Source organism: Pongo abelii, chromosome 3 (genome assembly GCF_028885655.2).
Source record: "Pongo abelii isolate AG06213 chromosome 3, NHGRI_mPonAbe1-v2.0_pri, whole genome shotgun sequence".
Taxonomy (NCBI): Eukaryota; Metazoa; Chordata; class Mammalia; order Primates; family Hominidae; genus Pongo; species Pongo abelii.
In genome coordinates this window covers 98,151,126-98,173,951 of record NC_071988.2, presented here as the reverse complement: position 1 = coordinate 98,173,951, position 22,826 = coordinate 98,151,126, and the positions used below count along the sequence as shown (strand labels likewise).

At 39.2% G+C, this 22,826-nt stretch overlaps 1 protein-coding gene across 12 annotated transcripts in view; it reads right to left on the bottom strand.

The window, feature by feature from the left end:
• The window catches only part of SEPTIN11 (septin 11), a 97,909-nt gene that overhangs the window by 63,026 nt on the left and 12,057 nt on the right, over nt 1–22,826 (bottom strand).

Sequence of the window (22,826 nt, the reverse complement as noted above, 5' to 3'; positions counted from 1 at the left end):
TCTCAACCCTGGATAAAACACTATCAGGATGGAATAGAGGTTGTTTACATAAATGTGGGGCATGTGCTAGTTTTCTACTGCCATGTAACAAATTATCACAAATTTAGTGGCTTCAAACAACATCCATTTATTAGCAGTCAGTTTCGTAGGTCACAAGTTTGGGCATGGTGTAGCTGGACTTTCTGCCTGGGTTATCACAAGGCTGAAATCAAAGTGTGGGCCAAGCTAAGGAGGTTGTCCTCTCAAGGCTCTGGGGAAATACCCTCTTCCAAGCTCATTCCAGATGTGGGCAGACTCAATTCCTTGCAGCCGTAGGACTGAGGGCCTTCTCTCCTTACTCGCTGTCAGAGGCTGCACTCAGCTCCAAAAAGTCATTGACGGTTCCAAGCCACGAGGTCACCTCTGTCTTCAGAGTCAGCAATGAAAAATCTCCCTGTGTCCCTCTCACATGTCAAATATCCTTCTTCAGGAACAGTCTGGTCCCTTTTAAGGGATTGCTTAATGAAGTAAGGTCCACCCAGGTCAATCTCCATTTCTAAACGACAGCTGTGCCATAACCTACCTGTGGAAGTGATATTCACAAGTTCTGGGGATTATGCAGAGCGTGTACACCAGGGGGCTGGGATCTTGGGGCCATTTTCGGATTCTGCCTACCAAAGTATACATTATTTCAACATCCCTATTTCTCCTGTGTAACTTTAGGATAAGATATAATAATGAATATTGGCATTTCCCCAGCTAAAAAAAAAACAAAAACAAAAAACAAACAAACAAAAAACCACACAACTGTCTCCAGGAGAAAAAAGATAGATAATAGTAAAAGCATAGTAAACTAGATCACTCTCAGGCTACCAAGGCAAACCTTTTACACTGAATCTGATAAGGGCAGCTAACCACAGACTAGCTAGAGTCCCTTTGCCTTTGGAGGAAGCCTTCCAATAACGAAAGTAAACTGCAAATATTTAGGTGTTGCGTTTGTAACAAGAATTCTAGGAAATGCAAAAGATTCTTAAGGAATTTGAGTCTTATTAGGGAGATAAGTTATTGAGGTAAAATGGAAGATGATTTTGAAATGTTTCATGATGAAATATACTACAAAGATTACAGGGTTAGACAATGGAGATGAATGTGGACCAGAGCAAAAATGTAAAACTTTCTTAAAGCAGGTCAGTTTTGTCCTAGGTCATGGTAAGATGAAATAAGATCTGGGCCAAGCGTGTGGTGGCTTACGCCTGTAATCCCAACACTTTGGAAGGCTGAGGCAGGCAATCACTAGAGGCCAGGAGTTTGAGACCAGCCTGGCCAACATGGCAAAACCCCATATCTACTAAAAATACAAAAATTAGCCAGGCATGGTGGCACCCACCTGTAATCCCAGCTACTAAGGAGGCTGAGGTGGGAGAATTGCTTCAACCCAGGAGGCGGAGGTTACAGTGAGCCGAGATCGCACCACTGCACTCCAGCCTGGGCAACAGCAAGACTCCATCTCAATTAAAAAAAAAAAAAAAAAAAAAAAAGATTTGAATAGTTGCAGAAAAGGAATGGAGATGGATGGAAAGAAAGAAGTAGAATCTATCAAGGAAGGCAGCAAGAAAAGGAAAGAGGCCCAAAGGGCATGGAAATCAATGAACTAGGAAAACTAAGAGTAGAGGATGTAAGACTTTAAAACTGATTCTTTTTCAGTTTACTGGAAATAGTCCTTAAACGGGCAGCATTATGCCCAGGATGTGCTACTAAGTATTTGAGTGTCACTTGGGGGAGAGATCTAGAAACAATCACTGAGCAGCCACGTCATGAAAGACTTTTCTGTTTCCCACTCCCTAGTGTACTTACAAACATATCTTCCCACCAGACCAGCAGACCAAGGGATCATGAGTATAGAATTGCCTCAGCCAAGGTTTTAACCCAGATTACCAGCTGGGGCAACCATCCAAATGGTAAGCTATTTGATGCAAACTTCTGCAGAGCATTAAAAAAAAAAAATGCATATCTTGCAGAGAAGCTAATAAACAGACTCTATTTGTTACGGCTACAATTTCAGCCATTCTAATCAAGCTAAAGCTTTCTTACTCCTTCCTTACTCTGTTCTCCTTCTCAAAAAATAGGACCAAATAACCCCTAATAAATCAATAAATACTCCCACTAGCAGAGACAACTTTCTGCCTTACAGAAAGTTAACTGCACATTGTGGAAGCATCCATCTAGGTGTAAGAAAAAGTTGGTTTAGAGTTTTTCTCACACATACTGTTGTGCTTAGGAAAGCAGACCCAAGAGGCCGTATTACAATTTTCCTCTTTTCTCAAAGTTCTCCTATTGATAGAAGATTTTATATGCTGGCTTTCTTGTCTTGATCAGTTAATGCAAAACCTTTTCACATGCTGCGGCTCCCAAGAATGTTCCCACAGTCCTCTCCACCCCCTCCATTGTCCACTGAAAATGTCTCTTAAAGAGGCATTTTCATTATCATTATCATCATGTTGATATGTCTGAATAATCAAGTAGGGCCCAAGTAGAACACAGGGAAAACACGACTGCACACTACAATCTGTTATAAATCCCATCAGCTCTCAAAAAGAGATGATAAAATGTGTGCAAGAGCACAGGTTACATTTTTACTCATGTTACCACAAAGCACAAAAGGTTTGGGTCAGCAGCCCAGACTTCTCACCAAGATGGGGTCCAATTCCACATCAATGCTCCTAGATTGATAGATTAAGAGTATGGGATATGTGAATGGGAATATGTTTCTGACAGTCTTGATAGCAAGATTACAGGGAAGCATTAAGCTAAAATCAGAACTTGAAAGATTATAGCTTGGCAAGAGATCCTTGCTGTAATCCATATGATCTGTAGGAAGGAAAAACTGAAGTTAAATGGGACTCAGGGTGAAAGACAAACCAGAATTAGCAAAAATCTTAGGCACTGATCCAGGTGGCTGCCATTAAACACTCCCAAAGCCTAATGGTCCATTTGAGTAATTATTATTCACATAGATAAAATGAATGGCAAGCTAAGGGAAATAAGTGATGATTACACTGGCAAAAACAAGAACTACTTTCCCATTTCAATTTGAGAAAAATCCAAGCCTCAAATCCCTTCCCACATAGAGAGGGTCAGACCACGTATCTCACTGTAATCATGGCTACACAGAGTTAAGCCTTTTTTGCCACAACTGCACCAAATGTACACACTTAGGTTGCTTATTACCGGTAGTGGGTTTAGCGCAATGTGGCAGCTGCAGCCACCGATATAAGGAAACAAGGCTTGGCAGCAATTCCCCACGATTCCTCCTCAGTTCCACTTCCTATCCACCCTTTAGCCCAGATATTAATAATTCAGAAGACAGTGTGACAGCCACAAGTCACATGCATGAACACCCAAGAAACAATCACTGTAAAACCTGATGTATTTGGACAGACAAACTTGTGAAGCTTTGGTCCCCATGGAGAACAGAGCACCAATAAAGGTACCTCATACTTCACCTCATGTTCCAGGATCAAGGTGGAAAAGTAGATCACTATCTTTTCAAAGTATCAGTTTAAAGTTGCTGGGAGTACCTATATGATGAAGGTTAAAATACCCAGAGAAGGAAAAAAGGCAACAGGCTCTACCACTTTTTTATCCACAGAACAAAAAAAGAGGGGTCTGCCATTTCCCTAGATCAATCAATCAAAAAACAATTTTATCAAACATTTATGAAAAGACCACAATACTAAGTATGGTTTAGCAAAAACAAACAAGGCACTCAAAGGTCACCATGCTTGATGCTTGGTCTACCCTTCAAGCTTCTCAATATGTCCCTCCTCCCACTCCAGCCATCAGGAAAATGATGTTTATTGGGTGCTTGTTTGCCCTTACTTTTTTTTTTTTTTTTTTTTGAGATGGAGTTTCTCTCTCTCCCAGGCTGGAGTACAGTGGCACAATCTTGGCTCACTGCAACCTCTTTCTCCCAGGTTTAAGCAATTCTCCAGCCTCAGCCTCCCAAGTAGCTGGGATTACAGGCGCCCACCAGCACACTTGGCTAATTTTTGTATTTTTTTAGTAGAGACAGGGTTTCACCATGTTGGCCAGGCTGTTCTTGAACTCCTGACTTCAGGTGATCCACCTGCTTTGACCTCCCAAAGTGCTGGGATTACAGATGTGAGCCACCATGCCCGGCCCTTTGTTTGCCCTTTTAAAAACCTTCCCATTTAATCCTTATAACTTGTGAAGTAGATACTATTGGCTCCATTTTACAGAGAAGGAAACTAAAGTTCAATTCATGGCAGAACCAGCATTCAACCCAGTTTTGCCAGATTCCAAGTCCACCACCGCCCATACACTAAACTGGACAACTGACTCTTTTCAAAGCATACCAGCCTCTGCACAGAGCATGCCTCCACCTTCAACTCCACTTGTCAAATCCTACTCATCCTCAAAATTCCAGGCAAAATGCCAATTTCTTCACTAAGCCTTCCCTGGTTCCTTGAATTAGACACCATTGCTTCTTATTTTATAAAGGTCCACTGTATTTGGGTCCTTGGTCACATCTTGCATCTAGCAGTACACTTAGTTTTTCACTTGGTCAGGCCCCCAAAAGAATGTACATATTTTGAGGACAGGAACCCTGTCTTATTCATCTTACTTTGAACTTTATGTACCACAACATCACAAGTAGCCAGGGCCATACGTTTAGGATGAATGAATGCAGCAACTTATTTCTCACAAAGTCTATACAACCTGACTTCCCCAACCAAAAACAATAGCCATGGAGCAGCAGTGCAGTGATAGAGAATTCACAGGAGGGAGCATTCACTATGGGCTGAAATGCCCATGGTATGTTTGACGGAGGAAGTGAAGTTTAAGAGGGCCCATGGAAAACGGAGAAAAGGGATGTCAATACTCCAGCCACATGCTTCAGTATGAACCCTTCCCAACACTTAGTCACAATCAACTGTGGGGAGGGAGAAACATGGTAGTGAAGAGGTCAAACATTGTAGGGGTGTTTTCTCTCAGGAAATAAACTATTCTGCTAAAGTTCACAAGTATAAAGCTCTTATTTTATACATATATGGCAGGCACTATGCTGAGTATTTTACATAGGTCTCATTTACTTCTCACAATTGCCTCTGAGGTGTGCACCATTATTATTCCCATTTTACAGTGGAGGTCAGTGAAGCTCTAAGAGATTAAGCTGCTCAGGGTCGTGCAGCAAGTAAGTAAGTGGTAGGGCCAGGAGTCAAAGCCAAGCAGGCTGCCTCCAAAGCCCAGGCCACTACATTAGTAGAGCCTGGGAGTCTAGAAAAGTTACCTCTGGTCAACCTTCTATAAACCAGAGAGTGATGTGTGTGTTGGCCATCAAGGGACATGCGTGGCCCACCCAAGCACATCACACTACAGAAGTCACCAACTTCCAAGGTGAGAAATCGCTGGAGAGGTAGGTTGTCACGGTGCACAGGCCCTATTCCACCAAGTAAGAGCACACAAGGAAAGCAACGTGGGAGCTACGGAAAGTGGGAACAGAAGGAAACAAGAGAAGGAAGAATCCAAGAAGAGACCTCCACCACCAACTGCTGGAGTGGATTTCTTATATTTCTCACAGAAAAGAAGCAGAGTAAGTCTAACCCAGAGAGTGCAGATTAAGGTTAGGCAGCCTACAGCAATCACTCTTACTCTCTCTCACACTCTTCTAAGGGCAAGGATTATCAAATCTCCTTTCTTACTTTTCTCTGGCAAAGCTGTAAGAATTAGTTGCAGAGAAAAATCAACCAAAGCTTAGTAGAAGTTGCAAAGAAAAACAAGAAAGGATGCAGTTAGCAGTCCTGACTGATTAAAACCACATGACTAATATATCAGATATTCCCACCACTTCCTCCTTAGCTTCTTATAGACCACTGAGGAGCAAACACACATATGCCTGTATTACCGAAAACAAACAAATAACCTTTCGGTAGTATGGGCTAGAGAAGAAATATTTTCTGTATCTCTACCTAGTATGGGCAAGGAACTGGTAAGCCATTTTATCAACTTAATCATCCTTAAAAAAAAAAAAAAGAAGAAGAAGAACCTTTTGGGATAAGAGGACATCCCCAGATTCACTCCCTCACCCTTTTTAGAAAGGCTAAAAATGCTCATTACCTGGATATTAAAATTAGACTAATGAAAAAAATATTGATTTACTGATGAAACTCCATTATCCACTTCTGAGCTTATATTTAAAAATAAGTTTAAAAACTAGCAATATTTTTACCCTCAGGAAAACTAATATTCATTATTCTAAAGCCTACCCTGAGCTAGGCATTAGTTGGTAATTTCACTTGTGCTGTTTCACTTAATAAATACAATATTTACTTAGACCCCCATTTCTGAAGGCATTTTAATTACACTCACATTCCTTTACATGCACTTCTTGCAACTTGCAATTTGGAACAAATGCTCAACTACTAGCCACCATGGCAGCAACATAAAATACCTGTTTTGTTGATTTCCTAACAATCCATGAGGTAATTACAAACAGTTTACTCAGGCCTTGGAAACCATATTCAGATGTCATCTACTTAAGCAGTAATATTTTTGTAAGTGTAACAAAGGGGAGAGCATTCTAAAATCAAACTTTAAAAAATTCAAAGTCACATATTATTTACTGCCATATTCTCTCTCTCTTGAGATTTTTACTCCCACCAAAAATGCTTTCTTTAGAACACTATACTCTTCTTTCTCTACCTCATTCCATGTTATATTGTGTAGCTGGGCTTATCTACCTTAAGGCAAATAAGGAAAAAAACATAAAAAACTACTTTAACCATTAAATTCCATAGCTAAACATCCATCAGGGCTTCCAATCCTATTTCAGCTAGGTTGGCTATAAGTGACAGGGACCACCACTTCTCTGGTTTTCAGTGTCATCATCTGTAACATAGATGGGTGGAGAAGGGTCATTGAGGAAAGGTACATAAACTCTAGTTGTTAAATTATGGGATTCTAACATTTGCAATGGGGTGAAAGATTAAAGGCTGCCAGAGCCTACGTCAGAGTGGGTATCAGACTTCAAATAAAAGCTCACTAGAGATATTGGGTCATCAAAACAAAAGTCTAAAATGCTGACACCAAGCAAGAAGATACAACAGAGTGGGATGGCTCCCAATGTAAGTCAAATAGCGGGTTACCCTTTCCAAGAAGTGCAACTTTATGATTGTTCAGATACCGCAAAATCAGCCTATTATCTAGTGGAAAGCAAACAACCAACGAGTCTTTGAGGGCCAGGATCAATGTGACATCGAAGGCTTAGAACGGTTGAAAGCCATTGTCGTCTGACAGTCAAACATTCAGACACCAAGAAATCTCATCACTCTAGTCCCAAAGTTGAGCTTGTGAGTCTCCAGTTCTGTGTATTCATGCAGCAATTAGGGAATCACAAGCCTTAGATCTTATGTTAACACAAGTATAGGAAGTGAAAAATAATTCCATGGGTGAGCCAGGTATCAAAAGGGGTATTTTAAAAAACTGGACCTAAAAAGATGCAAGAGATACCAGCCCCAAAAAAGCAGAGAATGTTGAATACAAAATATAGTATTTACTGTTTCCTCAAGTACTAAAAACCAGAGGTTTCTTTAAGTATATAAGTAGATACCTCATAATCTTTTACAACATGTCCTTACCATGTAAAGAAAATAGAACAAACAGTCACATACCCAACACCCAGACCAAAAAACAACAAATTAACAAAAGCTTTGAAGCCCCACAGTATCCTGTGAGATGGCATCACTCTCCCTCTGTACTGGAGGTAAACACTATCCTGAATTTGCCTTAAACTCTTTTCCTGTTTTTCTTTATAGTGTTACCTTACACATTACTATCAGGACACAGTCACTAAGAGTCCTAACTTCAAAATAACAAAAGTGCTTACTTCCTTCTCCAAGTTATCTGTAGGAAATTCAGAACTCCTCTTTAGAGAAGACTGAAGGTAGAAGATACAGAGAGTAGAAGAGTTACTTTAAAGAAAGTGGTTCTCAAAATTTGGTAAGAGAATCCTTGGGTCCTCCCCAAGAACCTTTTAGGGGTATACAAGTTCCTCCTTTTCCAACCACATACCTATGTGAGGTTGGATCTTCAGGTACTTCAACCAAAAGAATACATTGTATCAGAGTAAATGAAATACAGATCTGACGACCCAGCTGTCCATTAAAGTCAGACATTAAAGAGATTTGCAAAATGTGAAACAATGCATCTCACCTAATTTTTTGACTTGAAAAATGTAGTTATTTTTCATAAAACAATGTTATTTATGTTAACATGTAATAAGTTTATTATTGTTATTTTAAGTGAATAAGTAAATATATTTAAAACTTGAAGTAATAATAATAGAAGTGGATTGAAGTTGCAACAAAAACCTATGGGAATGGCTACGGGAAGTACTTCATGTTTGTAAAAAGTATACCAACTAACCAAAAATGCCCCAAGCTGACATAGTCATAGTAAACACTTTGGGATGGTAGAGAGAGGGTCTTCCAACCATGTTCTATGTTGTCCGCAAGGCATCAGTTATTCTTTAGTCCTAGAGATACACGCACAAGAGGCACCAAGAGTAACCCAAGCTGTGTTCCATAAGCCTTTTAAAAGGGCTTAATTTCTTTTTTTTTTTTTTTTCCTTTTTTCTTCTTTTTTTTTTTTTTTTTGAGACAGAGTCTTGCTCTGTCACCCAGGCTGGAGTGCAGTGGCGCAATCTCTGCTCACTGCAACCTCTAGGTTCAAGCAATTCTCATGCCTCAGCCTTCTGAGTGGCTGGGATTACAGGCATGTGTCACCACGCCTGACTAATTTTTGTATTTTTAGTAGAGATGGGGTCTTATCATGTTGGCCAACCTGGTCTTGAACTCCTGGCCTCAAGTGATCTGCCTGCCTCGGCCTCCCAAAGTGTTGGGATTACAGGCGTGAGCCACCACACCCACCCAAGCGCTCATATTTCTTACAAAGGGTGGCTCACCATAAAATATCCAACTGCATTGAGGACCTAAGTTAAACTTGATTCATTCCATCTGCAGCCCAGCTCCAACAGTGAGATTCTTTTCACCATAAATAAACCAATGTCCAGGGCCCTAAACACAAGATCGGTGACTAGAAGGGGAGTTCGGGTTTTCTCCACTTGGCAGTGGGAAACGACTGAAGAATTTGTCTACAAATGACCTATCTAGAACGCCTGAGTTCTACTGTCCTTGGGTTTGTAGTGTGGGCAAGTGTCAGGGGATTTGGCTCTAGTTCTGAGCCTAGGGGTCTTAAGTAGGTCACTTACTCTCCTGGGTCTTGGCTTCTTTCTCTGTAAAATAAAAGGGCTAGATGAGGTTGTTTCTTTGTAAGCCCTTCCTGCTCTAACACTCTATGAAATCTCCAGCAACAAAAACCTGAAGTGGTATTCACTTTGCCTCCCCAGCATCCGGTACAGGGATTGGCAGAGTGTTGAGGCACAACATGAGTCACTGACCTTTAAATAGCGGACCAGTACCATGGCAAAGGGGGATAATTTTAAGAAAGAAAGACGACAACAGGAAAAGGAATTAGGAAGCGTCAACACAGGACATCTGGGATGTTTTTATCCCGATTTCAACTGCTAGTGGGTAGAACTTATGAACACCACCAATACGAGAGGGGAGAGAAACCAATTCTTTAGGCTCAAATGAGGGGACAACACATGAGTGATCGAAAGATTGCTGGAAAAGCATAGATCCAAAGCCAGAAGCTGTATTCTGGGGCTCAAATGAACCCTACTTCTCTAGAGACCACAAAATGCCTTGATTTATGAGGAGAGGTAAAAGTGATGTGAAATCACCAAAACTATTAGTGATACGAATATAAAATGTTGGTGAAGTGTATTGAAATAGTATCAGGACCACCACTCTGGAAATAGTGGCTTAGTGCTTTACATCTCTAAAACTAGCTAACATTCAGAAGGTGTTATTTATATGCCAGGCATTGGTCTAAGGTGCATAAAAAATGCATTAAAGTGTACATCCTCACAGATGTGGAAACAAAGTCACAGAGACACAAAGAAATTCACCCAAGTTCTCAGAGCAAGTAAGTAACAGGGCCTGGGTTCTAACCCGCTTTAACATGATGAAATTATACCAGTGAATCGCTTCAGAATATTTCCAAATAAATAGATTTTGGTTTCTGTGCTGTTTGCTCGATTTGTGTCATACAAAAAGTAGTAGACAAATTTTCACCAAAATGGAAGGTTATGTTTGGGATGGCCTGAGGAAATCCATGCTGAGCTGTGTGGAGAGCTGAATGGCTGATGAGGAGCCCTGGGAGAGGGCCCTCCTCTGGGCATCAGCAGTTGAGCTGCCTCCCTCATGCTGCGCTGTGTGGCTGCTCCACACACACGTATGCTGTATCATGCACACATGCACCGCAAGCTACAGCCAGTTCCCTTGCAGCAGAGTGACAGGTGGGTTTCTCTGGACCTGACTGACTGAAGGGATGCTGTGGAACAAGGCTGGGGCTGGAAAAGAGAGGCAGATCCCTCTGTCACCCTGGCAGGCAGCAGCAAAGCGAATGTAGAAAAGCAGGGACCCCAGGAGAGATGAAGCTTTGACTTTTTTGTTTTCCCCGCCACAGGCTTTGAGTGATAAAGTCCTGCAGAAACTTTAAGAGCAACTAACTCTCCCAGGGCATGCCAACAGATAATGATTTAAAGCATAACAGGCCCCATCACTGACTTCAACTACTCACCACTCAGTTTTTTCTCATCTACTTTTTATTTTTAAAAATGTGTAACATCACATTTGGGCACCTGTGAGAGAAGAAAGAATTGACTTCAATCCTGGCACCATTTACTTGCCAGTTGTGGACTTTGGGAGAGTTAATTAGCCTTTCTGAGCCTGTTTTCTCATCTGTAAAATGGCATAATTATGGCATCTACTCATAAGTCTGTTGACAGAATGAGATCATGTATATGAAGTCCTTAGACACACTGCCTAGCAGAATGAGTGCCCAGTATTATTACTTATTATTGTTTTGATGAGAATTTTAATCTATAAATCAGAAAATAACCTAAGTGAAAGGAGTACTAAAATGGGATATCTCCCCCAAAACAGCAAACATTAACAACCTTAGTTAACGACCCTATCACTAACTTAAGGGCTCCCTTGCTTGTTTTTCATCTAGCTCAGTTTGTACTCGACTGCTAATTACAAGTTAGGTGTTAATTATCTCATAAACATTTCTTCAAATCACAGAGCATTAATTGCCTGCCCCAACTAAAAAGGCTGGATTCCTGAGCGCTCTTCCTTTTCATGCCTTGGGTTCCAAGCTGTTTGCTTTCTTTGAGTTGCTTCTAATTTATTAGTTCAGGACTTCTCCCACTGGGTGAATGAACTGTGTTTCTTAGCAGTTGCTATGTTCTTGCCCCTTTTAAACCACCAAGCAAAAGACAAAACAGTAGTTAAATATAATTAAGTGAATTTCAGTGAAGAGTGATCTAGATTTCTAAAACAACACACCAAAAGTACAAACCGAAGAGAAAAGATGGCACAGTTAGAACTTCTGTATAACAAGACAGCAAAAACAAAAGTACAGATACATGACTGGCTAGGAGAAGATATTTGCACATACAATAAAGGACGAACCTCAACAAGATAAAATAGCCCAATTGGCGCGGTGATGGGGGGTGGGGGGGGTTTGTGGAGGAAGGTAGGGATGTCAATAGGTTATTTGCAGAGAAATAAACATAAATGGTCAATAACCATATAAAAAGATGTCCAACTTCACTAAGTCATGGTAGTTGGGGATCGTAACAACCTGGAGCTTGTGGTATCTTGTGGACCCACCGGCCATCTTTAGTTAACAATTACTTAAAAAAAAAATAGCTTACATCCTCATATTTTAAAAGGTCTGTTTTTAAGAAGACAATGCAGAGCTGTATGGGGCAGCTGTGACAACCATTTGGCATTTTATACCTAGACCTTCACCACGTTCTTTAAAGATGAACAGTGTATCAAATGAATAGCTCCAAAGTTGTTTTTATTTTAAAGTGGTTTCCTTTTTCCTGCTTTCTCAAGTGAATACTACCCTTCTAAGAAGCTCATAAAGTCTTGGCATCTTCGTAAGTGTTGTGCTTAAGACAAGATTCAAAGGTCACAATTAAAAAGTACTTAGCTAAAACAACCTCCTCAATATTCTGATCACAATACGCAGAAAGATTTAAATGTTAAAAATTAGTGTTTCCTTTCACCAGTATACATTGATGTCTGCATGAAGTCCATGTGCTATTCTTAAATTTAGTACTCAAAGCTCAATATTTTAGGTGAAAGGCTAAAAAAAAAAAACCTCTCCATAATTAATATAAAAAATAAAGCAGCATAGAATACTGTGATAAACATTGGCTGGGAGTCAGAAGTAAAGACTCCAGCTCTGCCACGTTTTAGGGGAATGACTTTGGGGCAAGTTACTTCTGAGCCTCTATCTTTACTTGTAAAATGCATATAATATTAACATCTCATAGGTTTGATATATTAATATATCATAGGTTTTTAATGGTTTCAACTGATTGGAACTATACTGAAACCATGAAGCACCTTGTATAGTCTTTCCCACATTAAACAATTCCATAGTAGAAAATATTTAAAATGCTATTCTCTATTAATTCAACATCAATTCTGCTAGATATTTATGTTTATATAAGATATACATACAGATATCATATATAAACTTTTAAAACGTAAATACTTATTGTTCCAATGAATCCTGTTTCCCCACTTCCAAGGGACAAAGATATCTAATGAATAATCACCTCTCACATTATTTCTAGAACTTTTATCAAGCATGTTGGTAGTTTTCTGGAAGCTAATAAGCAATGAAAATGAAAATACTGAAAGACGCCCACTAATTTCCATAAAAAACAGCTTCAGGAGTCAATCCTGTACACATAATTTCAATTACTAAGAAAAGCCCAGGGGAAGGCCCTGAATACAGCACCAAAGAGAAATACCTATATCATTTGCTAAGGCTGCCTCACCAGTCACTGTAGTATTTTCTGATTGATAGGAGTAAATTATATTACACTCTGTCCAATCCAACTAGTATGGTCTGAGCAATCCAGGGCTGAGAAAAATTGGACTGAGACTAGAAAACAGGTGAAATGAAAATTAAAATCTTAAGCCAATTCATTGCATGTCTTTATTTCTCAGCCCTTCAAAGCTTCCTGTTGTCAGATGCTCAACCACTAAACACTGATAACTGTAAGAATTCCTGGAGAAAATTTAGGAGATTGTTAAATTCTTTGTTCTGCGATCTCCTTTTAGGATGTTTTGCCACAGTAATGTTTTCTGACTAAGTCGCTCTACATAGCAAGAGACCTGAGCCTGTAACTGCACAATTGCTTTTGAAGCATTTACCGAATAACTCCTTTGTGCTAGCCACTACTCTATGCTGTGTTTAATACAAAAATTAATAAGGCGTGAAAACTATTATGGTACAACACGGTATCTGCTGATTACAGAAGCCTAAGAAAAATGGGAATTCAGAAAACTAGTCCTCCTAACTCCACCTGGTTGAGAGTCCTGAAGGATGACTAGGTAGAGAGACTGGAAACAGGCCAAAGAGAAAGGCATTTAGGTGAAATGCAAAAGCAGAGAGGTAAGCGAAGGGGACACACACAGGGCCCAGCAGGTAGCCTAATGGAGATTGTAGGAAGAGAGGCATGAAGTCTCAGAAGGGCATGCATGTCATGCTGGGAGTTGAGCCGCTATTTATTCTAAAGGGAACAGAAGTATGGAAGGGCATTTTTGCAGAAATAAGAGAGAAAAAATAGATTTAGTCTCTCCAATACCTTTTTTCTTTTGGAAACCCCAAGAAAAGGGCCCTTTAGTTCTACAGTTCATACAAAAGTATTATGAAATGCTTTTTAAGAACTGGAGTAAAGCATCTGAATTTTTAACTAATAGTCAGAAAAGGGCTAGAAATGTCAGAAGTGAATTTTTAACTAACCCTCTGGTTTAAAGTAGTAGAGAAAAATCCCATTACTATGTTGCTGTTTGTGATGGCTCCTTGGTTGTGTTTATTCAGCTGTGATACACTCTAATCTTTATGAACCATGAAGTCGGTAGAGTTTACCCTACTCCTATCGACTGGATTGTGTATGGACGTCTCTTTTCTAATTTCTTAAGAAAAATTCGCATGGATACATTTATTAATTCCCTTGATGCCCAAAGTTAAAGATTTACTTTATTTGGTTAGGGGCCTGAAATATGATTCAGAGTTCCCAACATTTTCTCAAATTTCTCCGTAACTTTCAAAGTGAAGTTCAAATGTCTCATATTTTGTACTTTTTTTGTAATCTCCAAAATGCTAAAATGCCACTTCTTTTAAAAATCGGTTTGGCCAAACAAATATTCAGTGGATTCGATTCAGAAAACCAGCAGAAGAAGAGGTCTAAAGTTCAATACTGGTCTCTGGAGGCTCATTCACCCTGTCTCCCAAATCAGAATTAGGATACGATTACAACAAGACAATGTTTTCGAGAGTCCCAGATCCTCAATGCAAGTTGTAATATTAAGAGCTACATATGAAACTATTGTGCTCATGACCAAGACTGAGCATGAAAAGAGCTCCCGCTGCCAACTTGCTTCTATTGGCCTGAAAAACTAGAGACAAATCCAGCATCTGACTTTAGCTAGGGAGTCTTTTCTTCAAGGCAAGAAGACTATGTTTCAAGCCAAACATAACATGTGGGAAGAAGACTATTCCAAATGTACACATGGAACCTTTAACTTCCAACTCCACATTTCTCAATAAAAATGCTCCAGCATAACAGTGTTTGAGTAGAATAAATTGAGAGGGGTGGAGTGTTCAATGACCATGTAAAATGCCATGGATTTCTTTAAGAATAGGAAGATACATCAATACTCCTTATTACCATTTTGCTCAAGCTACCATCTTGAATCACATGAAGCTACTATTTTTGTAGTTGAGAAATGGCTGGATATCAACTTTCGTGTGGTTCAACCCACTACTAGGACATTCTGTAAAATCAAGAGCAATTTTGCCACATCTTTTTCCTTTACTGTTAATGATCTCACTGGCTTTTTGCTTCTTAAAAAGGTTATGAAAGAGTAGGCTTCTGAAAAGAAGAGTCTCAAAACTCATAACAAAAACAACAGAACTTTTATCAATAAAAATGTTCCAATAATTAGAAAGACAGCCTAAATCAACCTTTTAGAAAGATGTTTTCTAAATAGTCTGCTTACAAAACATCTACCTTTTTTGTTTTTCTAAGACTTTAATTGTCACTAATAGTTCCTAGAAGATGCATTTTTATATAGGCAGGAAGACCAAAAAGAAGGGAGGATGCTGGGTTTCAGCTGTAGAGGGAAGGATTAACAGGAAATTTAAGCCTCAACTTAAGTCCTTAGGCCTCAATAAGGATTAATGGGAAATTTAAGCCTCAATTCCCCAGGCCTCAGTTTCCTCATCTTAAACGAAGGTCCTTAATTAGGTGAACTTTGAAGCCCTTCTGGCTCTAGCACTAATAATTTATTGAAATTTGGTAACAGATTTTATTCTACCTATATCAACTTGCATTTTATATCGTCCCACTGCCAAATTCATAAATAATTTCATGACCTATAGGAACAGCCATTAACTGTCATTGGAACTCAACCAAAAATAGAAAATCCAACCCCATTCACTATATATAGCACATGTTTTTGCAGAGCCACATTTGCTTAGCTACCACACACTCTAGAATTCCTCCCACTCCCTCAGCTGTGGGCCTGCTCACACCATACATCAACTTTTGGTTCTCCAAATTTGCTCTCTTATGGCTGGGCCTGTATTGGAGAGATCCTGTTACAGAAACAATTCAAAAATTTTGATGTTGTCCTCAACCAATCTATACGTTTTAATATCAGAGTTCAAGCACTTGCTTCACTTGTATTTTAAAAGCAGGCACATTTTCTGCACACACAAAAAGCTTAAATTGTTCAAATGTTAAATCATTCTAAAAGGCATACCAAAAAAAAAAAAAAAAAAACTATTAATGGTTCCTTTATTCAAATACAAGAAAAACAAATAAATTTATTTCCAATGGAAATCAGATTGCAAATTGGCAGACTCAACCGGCAAATGTGTTTATGTGACCCACACAGTATTTTTAAAACACTTAGTTGCCAACATTGTCAGATGTGGAAATTTCACATCAAATTCCAAATGTCCATCTTCCTTTGAAAAACTGAAGACTATGGCACCAGCAGGCCCCCATTTCCTAGTCAGTGCCAAGAGGTGGCATGTGTTTTTCCAGCAGTTTAACTGAAGAATGTGGGTTGCCTTTTTGGTACTTTTTCTCCCTCAAAGAAATGAGCTAAATAATGAAGCTCATTCATAGATGGCTTACACATTTGCCTCCCTTACTATCATCTTACCATGCCATCAATAATTCAACACAGAACCTAATTGAAGCTTACCAAAACTGTGTATAATAAACCATTGGCCATTAACTAAAGAGAAAGTTAGATAAATTTCTATTTCTTATTAATGTTATAGCTACATCAGGTTAAGCATTTTTTTTTCTTTTCTTTTTTGTGATGGAGTCTCACTCTGTCACCCAGGCTGCAGTAAAGTGGCATGATCTTGGCCCACTGAAACCTCTGCCTCCTGGACTCAAGCAATTCTCGTGCCTCAGCCTCCCAAGTAGCTGGGATTCCAGGTGTGAGCCACCACGCCTGGCTAATTTTTGTATTTTTAGTAGAGACACAGTTTTGCCATGTTGGCCAGGCTGGTCTCAAAATCCTGACCTCAAGTGATCTGCCCACCTCGGCCTCCCAAAGTGCTGGGATTACAGGCCAAGTTAAGCACTCTTCTAACTACAATAAAGCGTAACCATTAACTGAGATCCAGACTACCTAATTTTTTTTTGAGACGGGGCTCCCTCTGTCTCCCAGGCTGGAGTACAGTGGCACAATCTCGGCTCACTGCAGCCTGAAACTCCCAGACTCAAACGATCCTCCCACCTCAGCCACTGGAGTAGCTGGGACAACAGGTGAGCGCCACCACCTCCCAGCTAATTGTTTTATTTTTTCTGTTGAAATGGGGTTTCACTATGTTGCCGGGGCTGGTCTCAAACTCCTGGGCTCAAGCGATCTATCTTCCTTGGCCTCCCAAAGTGCTGGGAATTACAGGTGTGAGCCACCATGCCTGGCTGATTACATGACTTTTTAATTTTTTTCAAGATGTATTATTGTTAGATTTCAATTTGGTCTATTAGAAAATCACTGGAAAATCTCCAAACTTTATACATTAAAAAAAAAAAAGTCAGCTATACTCATCTTGTGGCCTCTTTGCTGAAAATAGTTGCTATATTTGCCTAATCAGGTCATAGTCATTTTACAAGCCTTAACAGTTTCCTGTCTCTATCCTGCATAAAAAGCACAGGCTAACTAATTTGACCAAATCTCTTCCTAAATCTTCTTAGCCCTACTGTGGATTCAACTGTCTCTTGTCAAGTGGAGATAAAACTCATTTCATGAGAGAATTCTTTGCAAAACTAGCATAAATCTTTAGTTGTGGTAACATTAAAATGTAGGGCGCCATCCAACTACTTACTCTCTCCACTCACCATGGAATAAAGCAAACTGGACTAAACTGCAACACAGATGATGAGATGAAACACAGACTTTCCTTCTCTCCCAGGAACATAGTTAACAAAGCCTAAGGGAACACAAAGGGCAGACTCTGCTGGAGACAAAACCATGTAAAAGAAATGGCAGCCTCTTATAGCTGAAAGCTTGCAGTTGTTCATCAGAAAGTTGGTGAAAATTTCAATATAGCTCTTTTTCTAAAGCACATTATCTTTTTCCATCAATAGACAGCTGAGCCAAGCCCTGAGAACATTTCCGATGATACAAGATCCTTTTACCATCACAAAACCATTCCCTTTAAATCCTAAGATCCCGTGTATAGGGTTCCAAATTTAGAATATACATATTCTGCACTCTGTCATGAGAGAAAATCACTATTGGCTCCTAAATTAAACTATAAAAGCATAGCAACAACCCTTGCTTTATGTTGTGAGGAAAACTGCACTTTTAAATATCATTGGTGCAAGCATTATTTCCTTCAATGTGTCTGTTCATATGACTAAAATGTGCTTGCTACACAAGTTTATTTTAGAAATAGAAATATGAAAACAAGTATTTCCTATAATAAATTATATATAATATGTATTATATAGGCAATAATATATAATATTATACCACCAGTAATAGGCATAAATTCTAAGCCCAAAAGACAAAATTTGATAAATGACTCCTTTTTTTTTTTTTTTTTTTGAGATGGAGTCTGGCTCTGTTGCCCAGGCTGGAGTGCAGTGGCACAATCTCAGCTCACTGCAGCCTCTGCCTCCCAGGTTCAAGCGATTCTCCATCCTTAGCCTCCCGAGTAGCCCGGACTACAGGTGCATGCCACCACGCCTGGCTAATTTTTATATTTTTAGTAGAGATGGGGTTTCACCATGTTGACCAGGCTGGTCTTGAACTCCCGACCTCAGGTGATCCGCCTGCCTTGGCCTCCCAAAGTGCTGGGATTACAGGCGTGAGCCACCGTGTGTGGCCTGATAAATGACTCTTTTATACTATTAATGATGAAAACATTTCTCTCTAACAAGAGTATCTACAATGCCAAGCAAGCAGACTTAGGCATATCTCTGCTCTCAAAGAGGTCACAAGAATCTGTCATTCTAAAAGCTAGGTAAGAATGACTTAGCAATGCCAAGTTTTAACCCAGTGAATCAGTCATTCTGGCAAGTGTGGTAAATGACGGGAAGCACTGGGCCACTTGATCTGAGCTCAAATCAAGCTACTTCTCTCAGGAGCTAAGCTTTCTGAGGAGACTAGACTAAAATGATCCTCAGCTTTCTTTTGACCTTTTAAACGTCCCATGACTCTACAGCGCTGCTGGCATTCAATAAAGCTCAATGATAAATATTGCACAGAAATAATGTTTAAGTGTTTTAAATTATGCATAAACCCAAAGTTCAAGATAAGCACAGGTAAGCGAGGCCTGGCACAGTAACTTCCATCTGAGTTCCAACTTGGCTTTTTGATGATGATGATGGTGATGAAATAGCTCATGCATACAGAGTATCACGTATCTGAATACTCATGACCTATCTTTGTTAAACCGTAACTTTTACCATCCATATACTTCATCGTTTCTTTTTAAATCACAGATATGTTTGAAGATCCTCGAGTATCTCTCCTTGATGGCTTTCACTGCCCCTCCTTCCCCAGGTCACAGCTTGGCTCTTAAAACAAAATGAGATCAGACAGTGCCTGTTATTTGCTTCAAAATAATTTGGGGAGAGGTGAGGGAAGAGGTTAGAGAAGGGAGCGAGGAGGCTAAAGAGAATGGTAAATAGACGATACAAGATTGGCCATGAATTTAAATGGGAGGGAGAGATGCAAAAAAAAAAAAAAAAAAAAAAAATGATTGGCCAAGAATTGATGACTGGGCTAGGCGATGGGATGGAAGGGTTCATTATACTACTCTTGTGTATGTCTGGAATTTTTGTTAATTAAAAAAAGTTTTTCTTAATGTGGCACATATACACCATGGAATACTATGCAGCCACAAAAAAGGATGAGTTCATGTCCTTTGTAGGGACATGGATGAAGCTGGAAACCATCATTCTCAGCAAACTATCACAAGGACAAAAAACCAAACACTGCATGTTCTCACTCACAGGTGGGAATTGAACAATGAGAACACTTGGACACAGGAAGGGGAACATCACACACCGGGGCCTGTTGTGGGGTGGGGGGAGGGGAGAGGGATAGCATTAGGAGATATACCTAATGTAAATGACAAGTTAATAGGTGCAGCACACCAACATGGCACATGTATACGTATGTAACAAACCTGCATGTTGTGCACATGTACCCTAGAACTTAAAGTATAATAAAAAATAAATAAATAAAGTTTTTCTTGGAAAAAAGAGAAAGATCAGACTATAAATACTTCTAGACTACATTCCTAAGCTGCACTATACAGTATGGTAGCCACTTGCCACATGTGGCTGTTTAAGTGTAAATTAATTAAAATTAAACAAAATAAAAATTTTAGTTGTACAGCTATCCCAGCCACATTTCAAGTGTTTAAAAGCCACATTTGACTACTGTGATGGCAACTATGCAATAGTGGAACATTTTCCATCATCATGGAAGTTCCAAACTGACAGCAGTGTTCTGAAGCCTAGTGTGGTATCTCCACATGGTAGAAGAAGGTGTAAACAACAGTCAGAAGACTTGGCCTTAAGATCATCACTGTTTACCTTGGGCAAGTCTGAGTCCTGATCAATCAAAAAGGAGGTGAAGGTGTTGTGTCAGAAATAATATCCAACCAACCCACCTCACAAAGTTGTTGTGAAGATCAGCTTTTACCCACTGAAACGTAATCACAGGAAAAATATGTGGAATTGCACAATTTCAATTAGGAAACCACTGCAGTGTGTGCAATGGGTTTAGTGGCAAAGCCAATGTGCAAGTGAAAACATTCCAAAAGTATATTTAAAGACCAAAAAAACCCTGAAATGACTCTAGTTTAAGAAATCACACATTTCAACTTCAAATTTGTTAAGTTTTCTCCTCCCACTCCCTTTATTGGAATAGAAAAACAACTTTCTACTTGCTTTTTTAACACATAATTTTTTCATGGTTGGGATTAAAAATTAAATCAAATTGCTAATGTAAGATTAGCAAAGGATAGCTGGAATGCACCACTTGGGCCAAAAAGCCAAGTCACTTGAATGAATGCAAAAATCCAGGAACTAAGTGGTCCCAGCTTTTATCTACACATAATGAGAGAATTTCTCCTTCCCGGACAGATCAAGTACATCTTTAAGTTATCCATTATCTCATGTGGGGTATGTGAGTGTGTGTTTGTGTGTGTGTGTGTGTGTGTGTGTGTGTGTGTGTGACTGTGTGTATACCTTAAAGAAATACATTAAAAGATCACTAAAATAACTTTGCCTTTCCAAATGAGATTATTTTGCTTCCAAAATCATATTTACCCTTATTCTGGACTAACATAAGAGAAACTGATTAAACAGGCAATATTTCCAATGTCCTTTTATCTCTAAAGCTGGTATCAGGAAAAAAACAAACACACAAAAAACTGATAACCAGTTACGTCAGGGTGTGAAAGGAATTAAATATAGGTAATGCCAAGTGAGACATGTGTACCTCAACACAGGACAAACCAGTAATTCTCAGCCTTTTCTCCTGTTTCCCCATGTGGGGATAATTCCATACACACAATGATCCTAAACCGGGGGTATATGTGTTAGAATACGGAAATGTTTTGTTAAGTACAAGTCCCTTAAGCTAGGACTATTAGAAGCAGGAATTGGACATTTTATCTTAAAAGGCATTTAAAGATTGAGATTTTTAAAATGCTAGTTGTAGCCACAACATTTAAATTCACCTTAAAACATCTAAACATACATTCATTCACAATTTTTTGACAAAAGGCCAAGGCTTTTTCATCATAATAAGTCAGAGGAATTTCAATAAGGGTGTCTTTCCAGCACAAACCCACAGGCATCATCTATAATTTCCAGTTTGTTTATTTAATGTGGAGACAGAACTTAAAAGTGTTTTCAACGCAATCTGAATACAGGCTCTTTTTAGATTCTTACAATTTTTGTCTCCAACTTTTTGTAATTATCTTATGTATATTTAATTCACGGCAGTTTTATTTCAGCAAAATTTTTTACCTTTACTAAAACTTTCCAAAGCATCTCATTTAGAAGCAATTCAATTTTTGCACTTATATTTCATAGATTCACAAAACATTAAATTAGGCGATGATGATGATTACAACTAGTGTAAGTAGGTTTGAAAACAAACTACTGACCCAGTAAGCATAAAACTCTGTTGGCAGGTGCAGAAATGCATGTGCAGCTCTCAAACAGAACACGGACAGTTCCCACTTACAATGGTTCAACTTACGATTTTGACTTCCAATGGTACAAAAGTGATACGCATTCAGTAAAAACCATACTTCAAATGCCTATACAACCATTCTATTTTTCACTTTCCATACAGTATTTGGTAAATTACCTGAGATAGTCAACACTTTATTATAAAACAGGCTTGTGTTAGATGATTTTGCACAACCGCAGGCTAATGTAAGTGTTCTAAGCATATTTAAGGTAGGCTAGGCCAAGTTCTGATGTTCAGTAGACGAGGTGTATTAAATGCATTTTAAACTTAGATATTTTCAATATAATGTGGTTATCAGGACATAACCCCACTGTAAACTGAGGAGCATCTGTACTAGTCTACCAGTCAAAAGCATGTGGAATGGTGCGGGCAGTCAGAATGTTTTGTAGCAGAAATAGAGGGCACAAATTAATCTGTCAGTGAGCCTGAAGACACTCTATCCCGATTCTAATAAAACTTCCCAATTCCCTTTGGTGTGCCCTTTTTATCCTTGCCTTAAACTAAAAAAATAAATTTCGAAAGATAGCCTGGGAAGAAACAAAGCTGGAGGTTACCTTTCAAGGGTCCTCGAATTACATTATAAAAGGGAAAGAGAAGGGAAATAAAATGGGCCTTATTATTTCTCAATGCTAAGCCAAGTTCCTCATGTTTACTAAGAAAAAGTGTTGGGCTGAATACTAGTTAAAAGAGCCTGACAAGATCCTCCCAGTCATGGAGGTTGAGCATTATCTGAGTCTTAGCCTTTTCACCCCAGCTACTTTGTAGGCTTTCCAACAACATGGAGCACAGGACAAGAAACACAGAAGGTCCTCAAATATCTGACTGGTTGATGCTGCACAGTCATGAATGACTTGAGAC